Source organism: Mus pahari, chromosome 6, assembly GCF_900095145.1.
Source record: "Mus pahari chromosome 6, PAHARI_EIJ_v1.1, whole genome shotgun sequence".
Taxonomy (NCBI): Eukaryota; Metazoa; Chordata; class Mammalia; order Rodentia; family Muridae; genus Mus; species Mus pahari.
The window spans coordinates 4,990,132-5,017,508 of record NC_034595.1 but is presented as its reverse complement, the minus strand read 5'-3'; positions in this window follow the sequence as shown (position 1 = coordinate 5,017,508).

Genomic DNA, 27,377 nt, shown 5'->3' with positions numbered 1-27,377 from the left:
AGGTCATATTAGTCAGTTTTATTTTCTAAACTGTTGTACAGTCCCCTAAGGATCTAATTTACCAAACACATTGAATTTGCTGAAAGAAGTTAAACACAACTCCTGTTACAATATATACAATAAATATTGGATGAATAAAAGATGAAAGCCATGCTCAAGGTTACAGGAGGATGAATTCTGCCTTTAGAAAAAGGATCTGTGAATACCAAACAGTTACTACCAGTATAAAGACTTTAAATCTGCAAATACTAAAGTGACGATGAAGAAATTAAGTATGAATTATCAGGGAAGGTTCATATTAACAGACAAGGTAAATGACTAGGGAACAAAAACATAGTTCTTTTTTTTCTTCAGGAAGACAGTGAAGAGATGTATTTATCTTTTTCTTTTTTTAATTTTATTTAATTTATTTTTACACTCCAGATATTATCTTCCTCCTGGTCCACCCTCTGACTTTTCCACATCCCATACTGCCCCCTCCCTCGTCTCCACCCTCCACCCTACACTCCACCATACCTCTAAACTCCCTGGGGCCTCCAGTCTCTTGAGGGTTAGGTGCATCTTCTCTGATTCCACCCAGACCCAGCAGTCCTCTGCTGTATATGTGTTGGGGGGCCTCATATCAGCTGGTATATGCTGCCTGTTTGATGGTCCAGTGTCTGAAAGATCTCAGGGATCCAGGTTAATCGAGACTGCTAGTCATCTTTACAGAGTCAGCCTCCTCCTCAGCTTCTTCCAGCTTTACTAGAGGTGGGCTCTATAAGTTCTCTCTCCCTACTGTAGAGGATTTTATCTAAGGTCCCTCTCTTTGAGTCCTGAGAGTCTCTCACCTCCAACATCTCTGGTCCATTCTGGAGGCTCCCCTACCTCCTTCTTCCAGAGGTCAGGGAAGAAGTAAAGAAAAATTAAAGACTTCCTGGAATTCAATGAAAATGTTGACACAACATACCCAGACTTGCCGGACACAATGAAAGCAGTGCTAAGAGGACAATTCATTGCACTAAGTGCTGAGGTTAAGAAATTAGAGAGATTTCTTTCTTCAGAGACTTGGATTTCTTATCATACAGATCTTTCTCTTGCTTTCTTAGCTGAAGGGGTCTACAGCCCTATGGGAGTAACAACAATATGAACTAACCAGTACCCTCAGAGCTCAAGCTGTGTACGCAGCAGAGGATGGCCTAGTTGGCCATCAGTGAAAGGAGAGGCCCTTGGTTTTGCTAAGATTCTAGGCCTCAGTATAGGGAAATTCCAAAGCTAGGAAGTGGGAGTGGGTGGGTTGAGGAGCAGGGGGATATTTTCAAAAGGAAACTAGGAAAGGGGATAACATTTGAAATCTAAATGAAGAAAACATCTAATTAAAAAAAAAGAAGAGAAGAAGAAGAAGAAGAAGAAGAAGAAGAAGAAGAAGAAGAAGAAGAAGAAGAAGAAGAAGAAGAAGAAAAGAAACCAGAGAGATCTTATACTACTAAGGTAACTACACACCTGAGAGTTTTAAAACAAAAAAAGCAAATACAAGAGGAGTAGAGGGCCCCTGAAATCAACCTAATAGAAACAAAGAGAAAGATAAAAAGAATCAACAAAACCTGTTTGTTGGAGAGAATCCACAAGAGAGATAAACCCTGAGGCAAACCAACTAAAGTGCCCAGAGGCAGTATCCAAATTAAAAAGAAAAAAAAAATCAGAAATGAAAGGGAGTCATAACAACAGAAAAGGAGGAAATTTAAAAAAAAAAAAAATCAGATTCTACAACAAATTCCTATATTCAACAAAACTGGAAAATCAAGATGGTATCGGTAGTTTTCTAGACAGAAGCCACATACCAAAGTTAAATCAAGAACATGTAAGCTATCTAAACCGGTCCATATCCTCTAAAGAAAAAGAAGTCATGAAAAACTTCCCAACCAAAACAAACAAACAAACAAACAAACAAAAACAAACAAAAAACAAAAACAAAAACAAAAACAAAAACAAAAACATCCCAGGGCTAGAGCACTTTGGTGTAGAATTCTACCAGACCTTCAGAGAAGACCTAACAACGATATTCCTCAAACTATTCCATAAAACAAAACAAAAGGAATATTACCTAATTCATTCTACGAAGCCACAATTACTCTGTTACCTAAACCACACAAGAATGCAACAAACAAAGAGAACTTCAAGCCGGGTGTGGTGACGCATGCATTTAATCCAAGCACTTGGGAGCCAGAGGCAGATGGATTTCTGAGTTAGAGGTGAGCCTGGTCTACAAAATGAGTTCCAGGACAGCCAGGGCTATACAGAGAAACCCTGTATTGAAGAGAAAGAGAGAGAGAGAGAGAGAGAGAGAGAGAGAGAGAGAGAGAGAGAGAGAAACTTCAGACCAAACTTACTTATGAACATTGATGCAAAAGTTCTCACAAAATTTCTCTCAAACCAAATCCAAGAACACATCAAATCCATCATTCACATGGTCAAGTAGGCTTCATCCCAGAGGTGCAAGTTTGGTTCAATATAAGAAAATACATGAATGTGATCCACTATGTACACAAACTCAAAGGAAAAAAAAAAAATCACAAGATCATCTCTTTAGATGCAGAAAAAGCCTTTGACAAAAGACAACATCCCTTCACATTAAAACTATTGGAGAGTAAGGGAATTCAAGGCCCCTACCTAAACATAATAAAAGTAATTTATTACAAACCAACAGCCAATATCAAATTAAATGGAGAGATACTTGAAGCAACCCCACTAAAACTTAGTAAAAGACAAGGATGCCCACTCTCCCTGTATCTATCTAACACAGTAGTCAAAAATTGTATCTAGAACAATAAGACCAGAAGAGATCAAGGGGATACAAACTGGCAAAGTCAAGGTACCACTATTTGCAGACGATTTGATAGTATACATAAGTGACCCCAAAAATTCTACCAGAGAATTTCTACTACTGATAAACAACTTCAGCAAAGTGGCTGGATATTAAATTAACTCAAATAAACCACAAATTTAAAAATACGTTTTGTGCCAGGTGTATGTGTGTGTGGAAGAAAAACCAGTAAAGTTATGTATACACATATTGATAAAATTTCTACATTAGAATATCTCTGCAAAACAGCAGATTTCCAGAGAGAATTTAAGGGATTTAAAATTTTATTTTAGGGATTTAAAGATAGTTGGTCATCTCTGTTTACATCATTTTGCCATAATTACGCAGTCAGCCTCAACAACTCTAGTGTTTGTATGTGTGTGTGTGTGTGTGTGTGTGTGTGCGCGTGTGTGTGTGTGTGTGTGTGTGCACATGTAAGTGCAATGCATTGTTAAAGATTCATAAAAGCAGGTAGTACCCAAAGAAGTCATACTGGCAGTGAGACTTAGAATATGTTGGTCTGTAGTGAAGTGATGCTTACTAAAGCATCATGATATGCTATATGAAGTGCAAGCTATTGATTTCATTCTTCCTAAGGTCAATTATCTAGTAAAATAGAAAATGTAGCACCTGTTCAGCCATCTGATGACCTCAAATTATATGTGATTCTTGCTTTTAGTTGATGCTTCATAAATTTTGAAGCTTTCTCTATGATACATCACATATTTGGGGCTTTGAATATGTTGGATAGAGAGTACAAGTTAGATAAGAAAATAAATTTGGGGAATTAAGTTAATACAAGTTAAGGAAACAGGAAAAAGAGTAAAAGACAGAGTGTGAATATTCTCAGCTAAAATTTCCATAGGTCTTCATCTTAGATCACAGAACTAGAGTTCTTTTCCACTTTTAATAAAAATTCATATGACAAAGAATAATATGAGCTTCAGCCTTGCAAGCTTGGTTGTTTCTTACTAATTGCCAGGAAAAAAAAATCAATTAGTTTTGCACCAAGTTGCAATGCTGTATGCAAACGACTCTGCACAATGATTTCAAAGAAGACAGTATGATTGGTCTACCTTTATTTCTCTGTACTCTACCTAGCAAGGCCACACCAGACCCTGTTCAGATATTGTGAAAATTACCTTTTCAGAAAGAAAAAAAATCAAAAATGGGAGTTGTTCTTCAGTGTTGATTTCTTCGGTGGAACTCATTCCAGTGCAGAAGCCAGCCTTGCTATGCATCTGGAGTTAAACGTTTGTCTGTCACTTTAGTAACAAGAGGACATTAGAGGGCACCCTAACTCAACATTCCATACAGAAAAGACATTCTGGGTAATTTGGACAAGGAAAGGTAAAAACCCTGGATTCTCCATTAAAAAAAAAAAAAAAAAAAAAAAAAAAAAAAAAAACTCTCTTTAAAGGCAGTAAGGGAACAAGGATGGGGTGCTGAGAAAGTTCTCTGTAAAAGATTAGTCCATGTGTTCTACATCCTTTTAAAAAGCAATATGGAGACTTCTCATTCATGGTGGTACACAGTGGTAACCTCTCCTTTCCCCTTACACACACATTTGCATTAATAGATTCTAAAACAATCCTCCACAGTTGTAGAATATTAACATATATTCTTCCATGTCTTAGAGGTGTCCTTTGAAGTGAATTTTGTCCCTAGTGTTCCCATTCCCTCTATGGAATGATAGGGGGTTGTTTATTAATGAAGTGTGTTGGTCTAGGAACTTGTCATCCCTTTCTATATAAATGAACTTATTTAATCATTCGCTTCACTTGATTGGGTGTGATAATGTTAAGCTTGGGTTAAATGATGCCATTAGCAGATGGCACTGACAAGGATATGTTTTACAACCCCTGATGCAGCTCATAGTCCCATGAGTGATCTATAGGAAGACTGTAAATAACATATACATGATGTCTTGACTAGGTCATAATGTAATCAGAGAATGACAAATGCAGATGAACCTTAACCTACTTCGTCCTCAGACATGATCCTCAGCAAGACTAACTCATCCAATCACAGATAAATAATAGAATTTATTCTGCATGCTTCTTAAGTGCTGACAATTTTATCTTAAACGTGAAAGGTTGTTAGATTGCATTTCATGAGGTAAGAAGAAATATTCGGTCAGAGGAAATAATAACCTAATTATATGCATTGCTCCATGCATACATTACTGCTTTAGAAACCCCAGGGTCCACACTGCATTGATTTCACATATACATTATATATGGTACTAACAGTTGGTTGATTAAATCTGAAAGGAAGATTCTGACATAACCAACCTATGTTAGATAGACTTGATGTTCTAGAAGGTATTTTATAAAGTTATTGAATTATTTTAAAATTTTGATGTAGTCAAGTCTTACTTTAAAATTATTTAGATAGATTTATGGGTGTGGCTCAGTGAAAGAAAATTTGCTCTTCACATAAGAGACCCTGAGATTTATTTATCCTCAGAACTAGAAAATAACAAATAAACAACAAAAATCTGCAAATTAATTATCCAAACTGGAAAAAATATAGCTAAAGAATTAACTAGATCAGCCACTAAATATCCCCAAAAATAAAACTTTTTATATATTGTCTATGTTTAGTAAGAAAATTAAAATTATTGAAAGTGAAATGAAATGACATAATACTTGTACCAAAATATTGTTTACTCTAGAGAAATGAATTAAAGGATAAATGAAGAAAATTGAGTTGATTAATTTCTGTTCTTCACTGCAGTTATTAATAGGGAGCTCTACCCAAATCAATGTTTTACACTATATCATATGCTCTAGGCTAATTGCTATAGGATAGTGAGACCTAGTCAAAATATTTTTATTTATGTACTACATATTGTCCAGACTATCTCCTTGAGACTAGTTCAACTTAATCAAACAACTTAATCTACTTGAGACCAACTAGAGCCATGAACCCTTGAAGGGGAACATAAGATGTAATATTTCACATGCTAAAAACATTTTTATAATAGATATAAATCATAGATCAGGTAATAATAAAAGAAGATATTCTTTAATCAATGTTAACAGAAAATAATGGAAAACCTGGCTGTTTTCATTAACATGGTCATTGTGATTAGCTCCATGGTTTCTAATAGAAGCATCATGATGAATTAGTAGGAATAAGGCTGGCTCATTATTCACAAACCGTCCCAAGTCAGAACACCAACACTGAAAACTAGCTTTTACTAAAAGTATAAGTATTATTTTTTGTAGTAAACATAAAAATTACAATTTTGATGAGTACTTAGTAAGTCTTTAAGGTAAACTCTTTCACATTATGGAGAGTCAGTAATGATTAACATTATGCATATAGCTTGACTATAAATATCTTCACAGTTATCTACTCTCTTCAAAATGTATCTTTCAACCACACTACTCCATTAAAACAACTTCTCCAATTAAGATATAATACATATATATTTTAAAAAATAATAGCTATGACTCAATAGTTATAAAAATGAAGTACATTAGCCTCACAAAGCACAAAATTATAGTACACAATACTCTCATAGTATAACAATATAAAAACTGATGCAAATGCAATTTAGGTCATTTACTCCTTGTTCTTATAAACATGTATTCTCATAGACATCTATCTTTAAACTCATTACTATCTATACATAAGCATATGACATTTTACTATCTCTCTGTGTCTCTGTTGTCATGAAGATAACTACTATCGGTGTGCATGACTTTGACTCCTCAGAATATGTCCTCCTCTTAACCGAATTTTTAAATGATTTATTAATATTTTCCATGGGACTGAATATAAGTGAAAATGTATAATGTTTAACCTGTCTCTTTAGTTTAAGTTCTATGTGGAATAATACCCATAATCTCTACTAGAATCCTAATTCCACCAGAAATAATTTTCAATAAACTTGAGAATCAATATTATTTTGAATATATAAAGTATTTGAAAAGATTATTTGTATGTTTTACTTTATTTATTATTTATTTATTTATTTATTTATTGTGCACACCATGAAATACATGTGGAGGTGAAAGAACAATTTGTGGTAATGAATTATTTTCTTTTACCATCTGAGTCCTAGGTATCTAACTCATTTTGTCATTCTCCTGTTTTCTTTAAGGACTTGTACCTCTTTAGCAGTGATCTCCTGCATTTCTTTAATAATGGGATTACAAGCTTGTACAACCACTCTGGAAATCAGTCTGGCAGTTCCTCAGAGAATTGGACATAGTACTACCGGAGGACCCAGCAATACCTCTTCTGGGCATATACCCAGAAGATCTTCCAACTGGTAATAAGGACACATGCTCCACTATGTTCATAGCAGCCTTATTTATAATAGCCAGAAGCTGGAAAGAACCCAGATATCCTTCAATAGAGGAATGGATACAGAAACTGTGGTACATTTACACAATGGAGTACTACTCAGCTATTAAAAAGAATGAATTTACGAAATTCTTGGGCAAATGGATATATCTGGAGGATATCATCCTTAGTGAGGTAACCCAATCACAAAAGAAGTCAGTAGATAGGCACTCACTGATAAGCGGATATTAGCCCAGAAACTTAGAATACTCAGGAGACATTTTGCAAAACACAAGAAAACCAAGAAGGATGACCATCGTGTGGATACTTCCTTCCTCCTTAGAATAAGGAACAAAATACCCATGAAAGGATATAGGTACAGAGACAAAATTTAGAGCTAAGATGACCTGGGGATCCATCCCACCATCAGCCACCAAACCCAGATACTAATGCACATGCCAGCAAGATTCTGCTGAAGGGACCCTGATATAGCAGCCTCTTGTGAGGCTATGCCAGTGCCTGGCAAACACAGAAGTGGATGCTCACAGTCAGCTATTGGATGGAACACAGGGCCCCCAATGGAGGAGCTAGAGAAAGTACCCAAGGAACTGAAGGGGGCTGCAACCCTGTAGGTGCAACAACAATATGAACTAACCAATACCCCCTGAGCTTGTGTCTCTAGCTGCATATGTAGCAGAAGATGGCCTAATTGGCCATCATTGGGAAGCGAGGTCCCTTGGTCTTGCAAACTTTATATGACCCAGTACAGGGGAAGGCCAGGGCCAAGAAGTAGGAGTGGGTGGGTAGGGGAAGCAGGGGCGGGGGGGGGGTAGGGGGAACTTTCGGGATAGCATTTGAAATGTAAATAAAGAAAATAATAATAATAATAAAAAAAAGAAACCTAACCTAGATGCTACAGACAATTGGGGAGATTTGATTTATTTGGGCTACTACAAAATACAGAATAATCGTGCTTGGTTAATAAGTCAAAGAATAGGGAAGAGAAGAAAAATAAAGTGTACTGTTTAGTTATTATTAGTTATTGTCCACTTGAAGCAAACTTCAGTCACAGGGAGAGAAGAAAGCTCAGTTATGCTATTGCCTCTAGAGCTTCCCATAGACTCTCTCAATGATGGACCATAAACTATAAAATGAAATGCACATCCTCCCAGTTTCATTTGGTCAGTGTTTTATCATAGCAACAGAATTCAAACTAAAGCATAAGGAAGGATCATGTAAGTTGGCTTACAAAAATCAAATGGAAAAAAAAAATGACAGTGGATCCTATCAGAGTATTAAGTTGAAGCATTTTACGTTGCTTCTCTCACTAAAACACATAAGAAAATAGAAATGTTTGATCTTCAAACATTTTCCAGGTTATAAATTCAAAGTACACCTAGATGTTGATAGTCTTATCAACATAGACATGAAAACAGTAAACCTATAGAGTAGTTGCACCAATAATAGTCTAGATAACATTGGTTAAGATAGATGTATTTATTAGTTCAGCACTGAGATAAAGGGAATCAGTTGATCTCAGTTACCATACATGAATAAAACTAATCAAATGAAAAGGTATTCAGGTCTTATGAACTAATATAAACAAGGGAAATTGTTCTAATTTCATTTTATGATATTAGTTTCTTCTCTATAATAGAAGGACTCATCTTTTAAAAATGTCCATCCATATGAAGTATTTCATGAGAACTACACAGATGGGGGAGCTTGTTATTTCTTATAATTAACACATCTGTAGTGTAGATTTCAGCTCAGTGTCACAAACCCCCTTTGCTTATCTCTGCAATCACTAACATGAAATCTTGCTATTTTCACCATCATGGCACCATTTGATACAAACCCGGAGCATTCCTTCTGTTAATTTGCTTGGCTCTTAATATATTCAAAATAAAACACAATTTCTCTTGAGAATAAAAAGATTGAACTCTTGATTCTTCTCCTTTACCAAAGACCACACATTGCAGTTTTTTTTGTTTTTTAAACTGGGTGGTATCAATTAGTATACCAAGATCTATCTAGTTCCCTTTCTTATTTATCAAATGTCTCAAGTGACTTTTCCTATAAAACACTGTCAAATGAGTTGCTTCTTTTTTTAATAATAAAGTTTTTATTTATTTTTCTTTCTGTTATATACACTTGCACCTGCTCCACCTCCCTCTACTTCTAGTTCCCTGATACTGCCTCTATCCTCCAGATATGTCCTTTCCCTCAAAGAAGAGAGCATGTCTCCCAGTGATGTCAACAAACACAGCAGAAAAAGATACAATGAAACCAAGCAAAACTCACATCTAGGCTGGAAAAACCAACCTTGTATGATAAAAGTAGTTCCATGAGTAGGCAAAAAGATTCAGACTCCCACCCCCACTCCCACTGTCAGCAGTTACTAGGAAACACAGAGGTAACCATAACATATACACAGAGAACCTAGCTCAGAGCCTTACAGGCTCCATTATTGCCACTTTAGTCTTTACGAAACCCCATAAGCTCTGCTTGGTTGATTTCACAGGTCATTCTCTCCTTAGGCTCTCACAACTCCTCCTTCCCTCTCTTCCTTGGTGTTTCCTTAGCTCTGAAGGGACATCCCTTCTGCTGTTGCAGGGGGAAATCTCTATGATAATAACTGGACTAGACAGTTATCTATGAGTACAGCAGAACATCACCACCAATCTGGCCTATCCAACCTCTATTTCCTGTTCATTGAGACAATGACAGGTATGGGATCTATCTTGAGGTGTGGGCCTCAAATCAGATCATTCATTGGCCACTCCCACAGTTCTGTACCACTACTGTTCCAACACATCTTGCAGAAAGTACATATTGGAGGTCAAAGGTTGGGTTGGTGTTCCAGTCCTACCACTAGAAATCTCGCCTTGTTGTAGAAGATGAACAGTACAGGCCTTATTCTCAAGGCACTAAGTTCAATATCTCTCCTCCAAATGCCTTCCAGTTTCAATCATCTTTCCACATACTATCTCCCTCCATCCCACCCACATCCCCCTGTTCTATTCTAATCCTGTCCCTGCCCAGTCCACCTGCAAAATCTATTGTACTTCTCCTGCCCTGGGAGACCCACACACCTTTGAGTCCTCCTTGGTACTTAGCTTCTCTGGGTCTATGGATCATAGCATGATTATCATTTACTTAAAAGGCTGATTCATATAAACAATGTTCAGCCTTGAATAGGCATGTTTAAAAACAAAACAAAACAAAACAAAACAGACATAGCACACTTAAAGTAGTTTTTGACCAGTTACTCAGATATAGCCATACAAGAGACCTATGATTATTCCAACTCTTTATTCTCATTTTTTTCTATTTTAAAGGCACACAGAAATACATGATTTAAGCTTTGCTGAGATCTACAATGTGACATCGTTGTCCCCAAGTCTCAGAACTTTAATATATAATCCGTGTTTCATTTAAATCACACATCCTCTATGTCATCATCATTCATTTGTTTTTCTAGCACATTGTAAAACCCAGGCTGAGGGGTGTTGATTTCTAGAGGGAAAGAATGAAAAATCTATAATAATCTTGATCCTTAAGTCATTCACATAAATTCTACAGCTCTCATTTGCCAAAGGAAGTCATAGGTTTCGTTGATGGAGCCACCTATAAAAATAAAAGTTTCACTGAAGAGTTAGGCAGGCAAAAACTACTTTAATGATATCACAGTGGTGCAAAGAATGCAGACCTCATTCTGAACTCAACTTCACCAGGACAACAAATTGTAGGACCCTTTGTAGAAGCAGGATAAGGGACCATAGGCTATTTGTTTGCTAACCAACCAGCCTTATACAAAGCAAAAGCAAACTCCCTTGACAAGAAATAATTTTTCAATGTATAGCAGAGCACTTGCTTGTGTGAAAATGTTGGCTTTACTTCTTCAGTAAAAACTGAGAAATAGGAAACTAACAGTCCCCAGACCATTTAGAAAGATATTCTTGGGTTACATGGACTGTTCTAAGCTTCCATTACAACAGTTCATTTCTGCAAAGTGATGAATTATATAATGATTCTCCTTCATGTAAATAATGTGCTTACACCATATTCTTCCCCACTCACAATTTACAGCTTAATTAGAAGGTTTTGAAGGTAGACTTTCTAAGAAAATAAATCAGGTGTCAAATGGCAGAAAACACTCATTGGGAGATTCATCCATGTCTCCTTTTTCCCCCAAATGTGACTTATTTTTCAAAACTATTTCTGGTTAAGTCTTTGATAAAAGGGAACAAAGGGATGAAAAGCCCCAAATGTGTCCTGTAAAACAATCATGACCCATGAACATGATCATGATTTCTAGTTAAAATGAAACTTGTTACATAAAATCTGTCTTAGCATTTGTATGATACTAAAACTCAAGGGGGTGGAGCTAGTGATCTTATTGCCCTTATCCATAACTCACCGGCCTAAACCCAAATATAAAAAATAAATTAATTAATAATAAAATAAAATAATAAACTAATAAAATAAAAATAAATAAAAATATATAGATTGTCAGTAACTATTCTTTTTATAGGTAACCATGTATTGAATGCTATGAAGTCGTTGCCAACCTATTTCAGAAGACTTGGAACATTGTCTTTCCCTAAAAACACAGTTTCTTATTAAATTCCCCTGGACAGAACAGAGGAAATATAGAATATCATTAAAGCTAATTGAATCTTCCATATCTATTGGAGCCTCATGTAGTTAGGAAGGTTCTAGGGAGAGAAACTGAACCTATATGAGGAAATAAATGACAGAGGAGTATGTCCATCTCAGCTTAACCCTCATTCAATCAAGTATTAGACACTAAATATCACACTTGGATGTGTAAGGTCATTACTGGAGAAAATTTGTAGAAAAAAATTTTTTAAAGTTGTATTTATTTAATTTTACATACTCACTTTACATCTTGCTCACTGCCTCAATCCTGGTAACCTCCTCTCACAATTCTTTCCCCAACTCTACTCCCCTCTCTTCTGAGCAGATGGGCCCCCTTCCCTAGGTATCCCCCAACCTGGCTTATCAGGTTTCTGCAAGACTAGGCACATCGAGTTGACAATGTCTTAATCAGAACTCTATCCTTAATGTGGATTTATAAAAGAAGCCAACTTTTGAAATGGACCTCAACCTATCAAAAGCTTTTTAAAAATTTATTTATTTATCTATCTATCTATCTATCTATCTATCTATCTATCTATCTATCTATCTATTTATTTATTTATTATTTTCTTTATTTACATTTCAAATGCTATCCCGAAAGTTCCCTATAACCCCCCGCCCCTGCTCCCCTACCTACCCACTCCCACTACTTGGCCCTGGCCTTCCCCTGTGCCGGGTCATATAAAGTTTGCAAGATCAAGGGGTCTCTCTTCCCAATGATGGCCGAATAGGCCATCTTCTGCTGCATATGCAGCTAGAGACACGAGCTCTGGGGGTACTGGTTAGTTCATATTGTTCCACCTACATGGTTGCANCCCCCTTCAGCTCCTTGGGTACTTTCTCTAGCTCCTCCATTGGGGGCCCTGTGTTCCATCTAATAGCTGACTGTGAGCATCCGCTTCTGTGTTTGTCAGGCACTGGCATAGCCTCACAAGAGACTGCTGTATCAGGGTCCCTTCAGCAGAATCTTGCTGGCATATGCATTAGTATCTGGGTTTGGTGGCTGATGATGGGATGGATTCCCGGATGGGGTAGTCTCTGGATAGTCCATCCTTTCATCTTAGCTCTAAATTTTGTCTCTGTGTCTATATCCTTTCATGGGTATTTTGTTCCTTTTTAACTCTTTTTTTTTTTTTTTTTTTTTTTTTTTTTTTTGACAACTTGCCTGGCATTGGTTTACAGTGAGCCTTATAAATCCTATACTTGTCCTTAATGATGAAAAACTTCAGTTTGCTTCAAAGACAATGAGAGTAATAATGAGTAAAGAGATTTACCCATATAGATCACCAAGCAACTTAATCTACCTATTGGCAGAAAGATGTGCAGCCTTCATTTTCCTATTGCTTTGAGTGTGAAATCCATTAAAAATTTTGAAATAGATACATCTGCTATCTATCAGGGAAATTCAATTCAAAGATTACCATGAAATATGTCTCTTCCTATAAAAAATAAATATTTTAGTATTTTTCACATATTTAACTTTGAGAGTGGACTAAACTTGGCAGATATTTCAGTAACATTGAAATGCCTATGAAAGAGTCATATTAGCTGTGAAACTTCTTTGAGTGATTTTTTTTTATCCACGTTTTATTTCTATTTTTTTCTTTTTTATTATTTTCCAAATGTTTTTATTGGTTATTTTATTTATTTACATTTCAACTGTTATCCTCCTCCCAGCCTCCTGATTTCCCCTCTGCAAATCTCCCATCAAATCCCCATGCCCCTTTGCCTCTGTGAGGGTAATCTTTCACCCACCTACTCAGTCCAACCTTACTGCTCTAGAATCCCCCTATTCTGGGGCATCAAGCATCCACAAGACCAAGGGCCTCCCTTCCCACTGATGTCAGATAGGGCCATCCTCTGCTACATATGTAGCTGGAGCCTTGGATACCTCCATGTATACTCTTTGGTTGGTGTTTTATTCCCTGAGAGCTCTGGTTAGTCAGGTTAGTTGATATTGTTGTTGTTTCTGTGGGGTTGCAATCCCCTGTAACTCCTCCAGTCTTTGCTTTAACTCTTCTATTGGTGAATCTGGGCTCAGTCCCATAGTTAGCTGTGATAATCTGTAACTGTATTTGTCAGGTGCTAGCAGAGCCTCTCAGGGAACAGCTATACAAGGCTCCTGTCAGCAAATGCTTCTTGGTATTAACAGTAGTATCAGGGTTTAGTGTCTGCAAGTGGGATGGATCCCTCAGTGGGGTGGTCTATGGATAGCTTTTCCTGCAGTTTCTGCCCCATTTTTTCTCCTTGCATTTCCCTTAGACAGGAACAATTCTGGGTTAAAAATTTTGAGATGGGTAGGTGGCCCCATCACTCAACTAGGCACTGGGCCTATCTGCTGGAGGTGGTCTCTACAGGTTGTCTCCGATTGTTGGGTATTTCAGCTAATGTCATCCCTACTGGGCCCTGGGAACCTCTCACTTCCCTATCATCTGGGACTTTCTAGTGGCTACCTCCAGTTCCATATCCCTCACTGCTACATATTTCTATTCAATTTCCTGACCCTCTGTATTTCTCTCCTGTCTTTCCCCATACTTGACCCCCCCCCATTTTTGTAACCTTCCTCTCCTGTTATCCTCCCAGATCCCTCTCTCCCCCTACCTCCCATGATTATTATGTCTCCCATTCTAAGTAGGATTGAAGCATCCATAGGTTGATATTCCTTCTTCATAAAATTCATACAGTCTGTGAGTTGTATCATGGGTATTCTGAGCTTTGGAAGCTCATATCCACTCAATGAGTATATACCATGTTTTTTCCTTTGTGTCTGAGATTCCTCACTCCAGAAGATATTTTCCAGTTCCATCCATTTGCTTGTGAACTTCATGAAGTCATTGTTTTTAGTTGCTGAATAGTACTCTATTTTGTAAATGTACCAGGTTTTCTGTATCTATTTTTCCATTGAAGGACATCTGGGTGGTTTCCCCCTTCTGGTTATTATCAGTAAATTTGTAATAACCATAGTAGAGCATGTGTCCTTCTTATATGTTGGGCACCTTTGAATTTATGCCTGGTAGTGTTATGGGTGGGCTTTCAGGTAGAACTGTTTCCAATTTTCTGAGGAGCCACCAAATTATTTTCCAAAGTGCATTTACCAGTTTGCAATCCCAACAGCAATAGAAGAGTGTTCCTCTTTCTCCATATCCATGCCAGCATCTGTTGTCACCTGAGTTTTTGATCTTAGCCATTCCGATTAGTGTGAGGTGGAATCTCAGGGTCGTTTTGATTTGCATTTCATTGATGACTAAGGATGTTAAACATCTCTTTAGGTGCTTCTCAGCCATTCAAGATTGCTAAGTTAAGAATTCTTTGTTTAGCTCTGTACCCCATTTTTAATAGGGTTATTTTGGTCTTTGGAGTCTAACTTATTGAGTTCTTTGTATATGTTGGATTTTAGCCCTCTGTCAGATGTAGGCTTGGTAAAGGTCTTTCCCCAATCTGTTGGTTGCCGTTTTTGTCCTATTGGAAGTGTCCTTTGCCTAACAGGAGCTTTGCAATTTATAAGGTCCCATTTGTCACTTGTTGATCTTATGCCTGAACTGACATTGCTTTGTTTTGTTTTGTTTTGTTTTGTTTTGCTTTTTTATTCAGAAAATGTTCCCCAGTGCAGATAGGTTTCAGACTCTTTCCAACTTTCTTTTCTATTAGATTCAGCATGTCTGGTTTTAAATGGAGGTTCTTTGAGCTTTGTACAAAGAGATAATAATGGATTAATTTGCAGTCTTCTACATGCTGATTGCTAGTTGAACCAGAACCATTTGTTGAAAATGTGTTTTTTCCACTGGATGGTTTGGGCATCTTTGTCAATGATCAAATGATCAAATGTATGGCTATATTTCTGGGTTTTCAATTCTTCTCCATTGATCTACCTGCCGCTGCACCAATACCATGTGGTTTTTTTGTTTGTTTGTTCTTTGTTTTTGTTTTTTAAGTTTTTTTGTTTTTTTTTTTTGCTTTGTCACTATTGCTCTATAGTAAAAATTGAGGTCATGGATGGCGATTTCCCCAGAAGTTCTTTTACTGAGAATACTTTGCTCTATCCTGGTTTGTCTTGTTGTTGTTGTTGTTGTTGTTGTTGTTGTTTTCGGTATCCCAGATGAATTTCAGTATTAGTCTTTCTATCTCTGTGAACAATTGAGTTCAAATTTGATGAGGCTTGCATTGAATCTGACAATTGCTTTTAGTAAAATGTCCATTTTTTTTTTCCTATGTTCATCCTGTCTATCCAAGAGCATAAAAGATCTTTCCATTATCTGAGGTCTTCTTTGATTTTTTTTTTCTTCAGAGACTTGTAGTTCTTGTCATGCAGATCTTTCACTTGCTTGTTTAGATTTACAGCAAAATATTTTATACTATTTGTGACTATTGTGAATGGTGTCATTTCCTTAATTTCTTTCCCAGTCCATTTATCCTTTGTGTAGAGGAAAACTAACCATTTACTTGAGTTAATATTATATCCAGATACTTTGCTGAAATTATCAGCTCTAGGAGTTCTCTCGTGAAATTTTTGGTGTAGCTTATGTATACTATTGTGTCACCTGAAAATAGTGATATCTTGACTTCTTTCTTTCAAATTTCTATCCCTTTGCTTTTGTTGTTTAATTACTCTGGCTAGTACTTCAAATCCTATACTGAATAAATAGGAAGAGAGTGAGCATATTTTTCTTTCCCCTGATTTTAGTGGGATTACTTCATATTTCTTTCCATTTAGTTTTATGGTTTTTTTTTTGTTTGTTTCTTTGTTTTGTATATTGCTTTCATTATGTCATTATGTTTAGGTACATGCCTTTAATCCCTTATCTTTCCAAGACTTTTTATATGAAATGTGAGCCATATATTGTCAAAGGATTTTTCAGCATCTAATGGGATGATGATGTGGGTTTTGTCTTTGAGCTTGTTTATATAGTAGAGTCCATTGATGGGTTGCATTACACTGAGTCATCCCTGAATATTTGGGATGAAGCCTACGTGATCATGGTGAATTATGATTTGGATGTGCTTTTGGATGCGTTTTGTGAGAATTTTATTGAGCATTTGTGCATCACTAGTTATAAGGGGAATTGGTCTGAAGTTTTCTTTATTTGTTGGGACTTTGGATCAGCTTAATTGTGGCATCATAGATGGATTAGGCAGTGTTCCTTCTGTTTCTATTTTGTAGAATACCTTGAAAAGTATTAGTTTTAGGTCTTCTTTGAATATCTGAAAGAATTCTGCACTAAATATGGTCACGGTGGTCATGGGCCTTTTGTGGGGTGGGGGACTTAATGACTGCTTCTATTATTTTAGGGGTTATGGAACTGCTTAGGTGGATTATCTGGTCCTGATTTAACTTTGGTACCTGGTATCTGTCTAGAAATGATCCAATTCATCTAGATTTTCCAGTTTTGTTGAGTATAATCTGTTGTAGTAAGATCTGATGACTTTTTGAATGTCCTCAATTTCTCTTTTATTCTTCTGGTGATGCTTGCATCTATACCTCCTGAACTTTTTCCTAGGTTTACATGTCCTGGGTTGACTCCATTCATAAATTCTATAATATTTATATTTGCATTTTTAAATCCTTGGTGGTTTTGTCCAGTTCCTTTGCCTGTTTGATTGTGTTTTGCTGTATTTCTTTAAGGGATTTACTTTTCCTTTGTAAGGGATTCTACCTATTTACCTGTGTTCTCCTGTATTCCTATAAGGGAATTATTTATGTTCTTCTTAAAGTCTTCTATCATCTTCATTAGGTGGGATTTTAGATCAGAATCTTGTTTTTTCAGGTATGTTGGGGTATCCAGGACTTGCTGCTGTTACTTATGCTCTTTTTCTTGCCTCTGGCCATTTGGTTATCTCCGGTAGTAACTGGTCTTGCTATCTCTGACTAGAGTCTGTCCCTCCTGTGGGCATGGTTATGCTAGGTTTCCTTTTGTCAAGTTGCCTCTAGGTACATGAGGGGGTATGGAGAACATGATCTGTGAGCCTGGCTGTGTCAGAACTCCTAAGTGTCAGCTGTCTCTGAGTGTGAATGGGATGTGGATGGAGGCTGGAGCACAGTGCTGAGACAGGCATAGATGTGTTCTGTGGGCACAGGGATCCCCATTAGGCCAGGTATTGGGGCAGGGGTAGGGTCTTCCCTTGCCTGAGTGTATCAGTAGTCCTGGGGGTCAAGCTGTGTCTGGGTATGGGTGGGGTATAAAGGCATGGAACACAGGATCCACTCTAGGGCACAGATGAGAACTGGAAGGAATGTGTGTCTCTATATAGGCAGGATTTCCCACACCACCTGGATCCTGGGGGATCCCAGTTAGGCCAAGTATGTGGGGGACTCAACTCTGAGCCTGGGGGTGTCAGAATTCCTAGGGGTCAAATATTCCCTGAGTGTGGATATCATCAGTCAGCAGTCAGCTCCTTTATCCAAGCAACAAGAGAAATATATATGTATATATGAACCACACAAAAAATATCATAGTGTTATTATATCTACTTCATTCCATAATGAATATTTGAATACATATTCATACTGAATATCAGAAAGCACAGCACAATCAGATCTTTATATCTTTCTCAAACTCTGTCTCTTGACTGAGTAAAACATGGCATATCCACCTATTGTCAACCAAGTATTTACAGCAAAACCTGGCATATCCACCTATTGTCAACCAAGTATTTACTTTCCTGTAATGCCTACTCCACCCAAACCTGGAACCACCAAAGGATCAAAGTTCCGTTTAAATGTGTGATCTTCTCCCCACATTAGTCAGCTAGTCTTGGGCGTCAGTATACCAGAAGATCATCAGAATTTTTGACTACTGGTAAGAATTACACTATTGACAATATGTATCAGTGTGAGTATGTGATATCTGTCAGTGGTTTCTGATGCTTTTCTGAAGTTTCTCTTCTGGGTAATGTCTAGGGATTAATTTCTGATACAAACATAAGGCCAAAGTCCTTATGTGGCCATTTATGTTCTAGGAAAGAGAATTATCCCATGCTACTCCAAATGAATCCAAATATCACTAAGTGAATGATAGTTGTTTATCTACCATCAGATCAATATTCAAACACCTAGGAATGTGTAAGACTCCAAAGAAAAAGTAACTCTGTGTACAGTTCACAGAGTACCAAAGTATGTCTCCAGGGATATCAAAACAGAAACAGAAGCTCCATAACTTTACTTTAGAGAAAAAGTAGGTGATTCTTTACATCCCTGGTAGGGAGAGAACTGAGTGAGCTGCAGTAATTTTCGTCTAGTGAGATTTCTGATCTCCAGGCAATAGTTGTTTTACATATTTTGCTTGGGCATTTCAATGTTGTGCCTTCATTTCCTTGAAAAAGAACTAGCATTTATGCAAGTATTTTATAATTTATGTAAATTTTCATTAATTTATCATTGCATTTCTCAAGATTTAGAAAGATCAAGGGAATGAGAAGTTGCTCACTAACCTCTGTGTTCTCAAAATCTTCACAGTGGAACAAGGGAAACATCATTCATTAAAAAGTGGTTTGGACAACCTAGCCCTGAGCATTTTCTGACTTCCTCTGATAGCAAGTCCTGAGAGTTTTATAAATCAATTCACTCCAGAAAACATTCACATTAAATCAACCAAGACTCTTCCACAATTCATAACTCAATTTTAATCGAACTGGACTCAGAGTGATTAAACTGTTTAGATAAGAGGAGAAAACCTTTAGAGAGGTATTGGTTTATATCCTAATGTCTTAAGGGTAAGTGCCTTTACCTTATCTCTAGAACCCTTTTGATAATTTTAAGGAAGCCTATGTACAGATACACAAAAAAGAATTGTGCCTGAAGTTATTATCATAGTTGCGAGGGTAAGATATAACTAAAGCTGTAGTTTTTATGCTAGCCCTAAACAGTGTTCCACTCATTTAACACTTATTAACTCACTTCAATTAAGAAACACATCTCAAGATTTAGTTGTACAATCTGTTCTTAATTCTTGTACTTTTCTCTCACAAGTTTAAAATTGTGGTACAACATTCAAGACCTCAAAACAACACATTAGTTGAGGAAAGATGTTAAAATTATTGGCTAAAAACAACCAATTTCGAATAAAAGGAAAATCTGACTTACGTTTACATGACAATTTGACATATAAGATAGCCAGAGATGTTGTTTATCATTACTCTAGGATTATCCATAAGACAGTTATATAAATATTTTGGTTGTTAAAATCAGCAATTCAGAATATCCTATGTAATGATGATGGATTTCCCTGAAAACATGAAAGTAAAGCAAAATCAAACAAAACAAAGACAAAAAACAAACAACAACAAAACAAAACCAAACAAAACAAAAGTGTCAGTGAACACCTGTCTTCTAGTTGAGAGAGTCTGTCCTGTCCTTCACACTGAAGCACAGTATGTCCTGGTACTCAGGCATTTGCACTAAATAAAAATATATATACCACTCTTCGTTACTAATCTTACACTCAGTGCCTAAAGGTTTTGAATCCTCTCAAGTTCTATAACAATGTGAGTCTTTCTCTTACATGCATCTCTCATAATTTATAGAAATTATTATTATTATTTTATTATTATTATTTCTTTGAAGAACCTAGATGTAAGACAACCCTCAGGTAGGACCCCTTTGCATTGCAACTCAGTAGTAGAGGAGATGAAATCTAACTGTTAAGTGTATGTTTATTTAATAAGAGGATCTTTTGATTTATCATACAGTTTGGAACTGTATGAATCAATCTCTACATATGTGAATATACCAAATTATTATTATTATTATTATTATTATTATTATTATCACTGTTATAATCTGAGGCAGGTTCTCATGTATAGTGGGCTCACTCTCATGAACTGCAGGACTAGAAAGTATACTGAAATTTGGACCCTGCTCCATCTACCTCCCAGATACTGGAATTAGTAGTATGAGTTACCACGCATGAGTTTTAGTGTTGTCATGGAGCAAACAGGACCTAACACCTTCTAGACAAGCACACTATCAATGAACCCATATCACCAGGTCAGTGAAAATACTAAGATACAGTTTAAGATTGCTATTCTGCCTTTCTAAATATTAGCTTATTTATTTCTTTGTTTTCTGAACAACATAAACATTTCATGTACTTCTTCAAGGAAATGATTACCATCTCCAAAGCTTTATGGTTTTTGTTGTTACTGTTTTTCTGTCTCAAACTATTTTATTTTGTCTGTCCTTGGTACAGAAAGAGATTCTGATATGATGGATCTCTGAAACACCAACCACAACGTGGTTCCATAGTAGTTGCTTTGATCATTTTAAAAAATTAGAAGGGAAAATTCAGTATATTTCAAACTCTCAATATATTTAGTTTTTAAGTTAATTTAGTCATTTATTTAGTTAGTAATATTTTTAGCTTGTATATAGTCACTTGATATATTTAGCTTATAATTTATTCTGTATATTTAAAATAAATTAAACACTACAAAACCAAACAAGATATGTTCAATGTGCATAAATCTTTCCACAGCCTTTGGAAAGGTATAGAGTTTTGTGCCTAACAACAACTGTAGGCATTTTCAGAATATGCTACCATAACATAATTTTATGGAAAATTTTCATTTTCTGAAATACATTATAATTTAGTTATTAAATTACTTTCCACCAAATACTCAAAGATTTTCTGAATATATTAAATAATCTAGATATTTATAAATATTTTTTAAATAAATACTTTTGATATGTATCAAGAGGACAAACCAAAAGATAATCTGTTAGTAATTCTAACTATGGGCATAATCAAGCTAAAGTTTTGTCTCACATTATTCCTGATTTTTAAGTGGTTTATCTATTTAATCTTCAAATTTAAAAGAACATTTATTGTCATTACTTGCAAAACTGGCTAAAATTTTATTTTTATCTTTGATGATACATTATGGTAAAATCATATTTATTGAAGTTCTAGCATTTGGCTCTTTAATGATATTTACATGCTCATTTTTAACTCACATTTGCTATTTTTTATTGTGTTTTGGAGAGAGAAGGCATTAGTCATGCATTTATTTTATGTTTGTTTGTGTGTTTGTATGTTTCCTAGTCTGAGTCTCCTATAACCTCGAGTATCCTCCTGAATGATATGTAGCTGAGACTGGTCTTATACCCATGATCTTCCTTCTCTACATACCAAGTGCTGGGATTACAGAAGTGAAGCACAATACCCACCTTAATTTGTACTTGTTTTCAGAATGATCTAGGTGTATATTTGCTGCTTTCCTTACTTGATAGAAATAGTTATTCCTATGATAAAAATGCTAAGACTTTGCTTTACATGATAGAGATTATTTTCCAATTTGTTATTTACTTGTTTCTACCATTATGATATGTTTTTCCTTATATCACTTTTGTGTTTATCTAATACATTCATAAATGTGATTAAAAAAAAGTGAACAAACTATAAAAATCACCATGAGAACTCCTCCAGAAGAATCTCAAGCCAAGGCCCTCCTTTGCTGATCAAGGCTACATTCGAAATGGTCACTTTCACTTCTTTATGGAATTTAGAATAACGTGCTGGTTGTTCACATAGTCCTGATGAGTGACAGGTCTGGTCACATATTTTGCTTTTCTTTTTCTTAAAGGTTGAAAGTTACATTACTGTTTTCCTTTCTTCATTGCTGACCTTTGGTCCTTTAATAAATAACCTTTCCACTTCAATTTATTCTTCATCAACATTGTTCAGAAGCTCAACTCCCTTCAAGGTAAGAAAAAAGTATTATCAGTCTCACGCTTTTATCAGAATTCCACTCCCATTTTTATCTTCTGCCTTTTGTCAGCTCTCTTCTTACTTTAATGTTTATCAAAACCTGCTTTATACACCCATGTCCTTTTATCTTCCACTTTACATTTACACTCACATAAAAGCCAATGAGCAATGTCTGTCTTTTGCCTGTGTACAGGCAGACACTACATCTATACATCTTAATAACTTATGTTTCCTTCTCGCAAGTAATGTAGAAGCAGGGAGCTTTTAATATCAAGGTCATAATTGCAAGGCCCCTAGCTGAGTAATGGGGCCACGCACCCATCTCAAAAATATTAACTCAGAATTGTTCCTATCTTAAAGGAAATGCAGGGACAAAGAATGGAGAAGAGACTGATGGAAAGGCCACGCAGAGACAGCCCCACCAGGGATCCATCCCATCTGCATACACCAAACTCAGACACTATTGCTGATGCTAAGAAGCACTTGCTGACAGGAGTCTGGTTTAGCAGTCCCCTTTGAGGCTCTGCCAAAGCCTAACTAATACAGATGTAGATGCACTCAGCAAACCATCAGACTGAGCTCAGAGAACCCAATGGAAGACTTAGAGGAAGGATTGAAGGAGCTGAAGGGGTTTGCAACCCCATAGAAAGATTAACAACATCAATCAACCAGACCCCGCAGAGCTTCCAGTGACTAAATTATCAACCAAAGAGTATATATGGAGGGACCTATGGCTCCAGCTGCATATGAAGCAGAGGATGGCCTTGTCTGGTATCAATAGGAGAGGAGGGCATTGATCCAGAGGAGGATCGATGTCCCTGCATAGAAGGATGCCAGGATGGTGAGGCAGGAGTGGATGTGTAAGTGGGGGAGCACCCTCATAGAAGCAGGGGGAAGGAGAATGGCATAATGAGTTTGAGGAAGGGAAACTGGGAAGAGGCACATTTGAAATGTAAATAAACTAATAACAAATCAAAAAATGTGGGACAAAAAAAGGTCATAATTGCGAATGGTCAAAATCCATGACATATTTTAGTATGACAAATTTTGCATCAAAGTTTATGTAGAATTTTATATTTTCAGTATTTACAATTACTCCTATTTTTAAATAATTATATAATTTATAAGATATTATATGCTACATCTGTCTTCTTATTCATCCCATCTCTGAGGGGGATCTGTTTATTCCTAATGACCTCTCTACAATTGTCTTTCAATTTTCTTGCAATTGAAACTGGTGATTTTCTAGTTCTGTTTCTGTATAGCTTTATGAAAATTTCCTTTGCCACTCTTCTCTCTTAAACTATGGAAATGCTTTCCTAGGTCATATAAAATTCTTGTTGGAAACATTTCCCTTTTTATGCTTACCTATTGTAAATTCTTTATCATCATTGCTTATGACATAATAATTAAAAAATGTACACTATAAAGAAAGACTTCCCTATGTGATAACTGGATAATGATGGACAGTTTTCTTTACCTCCCTCCCTCCCTCCCTCCTCCCTCCTCTCTCCCCCCTCCCTCCTTCCCTTTCTCCCTTCCTTCCTTCCTTCCTTCCTTCCTTCCTTCCTTCCTTCCTTCCTTCTTTCTTTCCTTCCTCCTTTCTTCCTTTCTGGTTTCTGAAATATAAGAGTTCTTGTTTCTAGAAATATCTTTTTTTCATAAGACTGTAACAGGAAGTAAACACATTAATATTTATAATTCACTCAAATATTCAAACTTAATATGCTTCATTTAATTTTCAAATTTAAAAAACGAAAATTTTCAATGTCTAGAATATGTTCTAAAGTGATAATGATTAAGCTGTTCTGTGCTAACAAATCCAACAAAATCATAAAGCCAAGTGATGTTAATGTGACTTCATGAGAAACATATACAGAGTGAGGTCATTCCTCAGTGAGGAAGACTACTTGTTTTGCAATCATGGGAAACTGCATTTGAATCACCAGCACAACACAAAAGATGGGCATAGCTGAAAATGCTATAACTCTAGTGTGGAGACACAGAAATTTGAAGGCCTGAAGCTTGATGGCCACCCAGCCTAGACAAAATAGCAAGCTCCAGATTCAAAGACTCTCTGACTCAAGGAAGTAAGGAGAAGATTGAGGAAAGGAGACCCCATTATCCTCATTTCATGTTATATTTCTGTGGTTGTATCCTGGAATCACCTACACAGGTAATGGTCTGTAACAAGTAACTAGGACACCTCCATTACCCTCTACATGCAAGTTCAGGTGCACACACATTCACACACATGTGCAAACACACAAACACACATAAGCACCATGTTACACAGAAATACAACATTGTATTTTAACAAAAAGTCCTCTGCATCTTGACAATCCTCTGTGTATAAGAGGCATGGAGTATGATTTAGTGTTTATATAAGGGTGTGTGCGTGCACGTACATGTGTATGTATGTATTGAGGTTCCCTTCAGTGTCATTCCTTATGTGTTGTCCACCTTGTTTCTCAAGACTGGTTCTCTCAATGGGGTTTGCTCTTGCCAATTAGGTTAGGCTGAGCTGTGACTGCCAACCATCTACTTGTCTATGCCTCCTCACCTCTGTGATCACAGTATACACTCATTTCAAGATTGTTATGTGGGTACTAGAGCTAACCATTTGCTACTACAAATCAACTGTAATAAACATTTTGACATTTCATATGATCATGTTGTATTACATTGTTAGTATGCTTGTGCTATAAATTGTGTTTTTCATGTTTGAGTAATTAATTGAATTCAGTAATGTTTTAAAAAGTTTATCTTCCATAGATTTTCATTTTAGTGCCAATAAGTTCATGCATAATCAAGCTAGTACTTCAAAGCAAATTACCCTAATTTTGCCTTCTTAAAGAGACATCTCATATCTTATATAATTCTGAGGGTCTAAATTCTAGAATGGGCTTAGTGGTCGGTTCTGAACTAGGATAATTTGCAAGTTTATTGTCAGGTTCTAATTTGGAGTTGGTTCTTCTCAAAATACTTCAGTCTGGAATAGCAATTTCAAAGTATAAGCTATGGCCTGTTGCCTGTCTTCTGTGACTTTTTGGCTGTGGATCAATGTGCTCCTTAACTAGTCATGACCCTCTCCATAGAAATGCTTAGAAGATAATAGATTGCCTTAGAATTATGTAAGTGAATTATCATTACCTTAGAATGATGTAAGTGAAAGAGAAAAGGAACAAAGAAAGTCAGAGAAAGGGAGAAAGAGACATACAGAGACAGACACAGACATAGACACAGAGAGACAGAAAAAGACAATGAGATAGAGACAAACACAGAGACAAACACAGAGATGGAGAAACAGAGTAATGAAAGATACAGAGAGGTAGATGATTTTCCAATAAAAATTTAAGTTTTTCACCTGATCTCAGGAATGATCACTTGTTTATCACACATAATAATGGGGCACCATGGAATGGGTCTATAAAGTGATCTGTACAAAACCAGGACATTCTCTTTTTCATTATTTTGCTTACTTATTCACTTTACATCCTGGTCACACACCCCAACATCTTTTCTTGAAAGATACTTGGGGGCTAGCTACTATTATCTGTTACTACGATCTAAAACCAGAATGAACAAAGAATTCTAATGCTTCCTTTCCTTCATCTTTCCTTCATACTATCCTTTCTTCTTTCCAATGTTCTTAGACTTTTAGTTGAATATAACTGACACTTTTTTATTTTAAGATTTTAAAAATTCATATAGATGAATATTTTTACTGCTTCCTCCTTGTATTCTTCTTTAATCTAACAAATATTTTAATTATTTATGCCAGACAAAAATATTCATTTCAATTTGCTAGAAAATTTGAATTTGGTATCACTGAAGATGCACATTTATTACATGCATTAAGCAATTAAATATCTTTTATGTATCAGCAATCAGTGACAAGGATAATACTTTACTCTGCCCTTTTTTGTGAAGGATCCCTTACTGATCTGTGTTATGTACATCAATGATTTAATCTTTTCTACTTATTACATTTGTGGTGTTTTGAATATTCATGACCCAAGGAGTTATACTATTAGGCTGTGCGATCTTTTTGGAGTAGGTGTGGCATTATTGGAGGAAGTGTGTCACTGTGGTGGTGGGCAATTAGACTCTTCTCCTAGCAACCATAAGATGAAGATGTAGAACTCTCAGTTTCTCCTGTACCATGCCTGCCTGGATGCTGCCATTCTCCTGTCTTTATGATAATGGACTGACCCTCTGAGCCTGTATGCCATCGCCAATTAAATGTTGTCCTTTTAAGAGTTACCTCAAGCCCTTCCGGTCTGCACCAGCACCGGGTCACCTAGGGCGCAGAATAGGCCAGCACCCCCACGGTCCCTAGAGGACTGCCCACACAATCTTAGGATCACTGGTGAGTAGAACACAACTTCTGCTCCAATCCAATCACGCACAGAACCTGAGACAGCACTAGGAAAGTAGAGAACAGGCTTGACCAGGGGCACCAGTCCCTTCCGGACTGTACCAGCACCGGGGTCACCTAGTGCACAGAGTTGGCAGACACCACCATGGTCCCTAGAGGACTGCGGGTCACTGGTGAGTGGAACACAACATCTGCCCCAATCCAATAGTGACTGACCTATGACATCAGGAACAAGGACACCTGAGCCTTTCCTGACCAGAGGCTCAGGTTCCTTTTGATCAATTCTGGTTTACTTTGGATCTTAGGACAACAGGATCCCAGGATAACAGGAGCTGGGTCACACTAGTATTTGAGGGTCTCAGAGGAGCTTGACTGCCAAGAACTCAGACACACCCAGAATCTCAGATTCACAGGAGTCCACAATCAAAGAATCACAGAGAAATCTGGACTCTGAGAAGTCCTGAATCAACTAGGATTATAGGAAGAACAG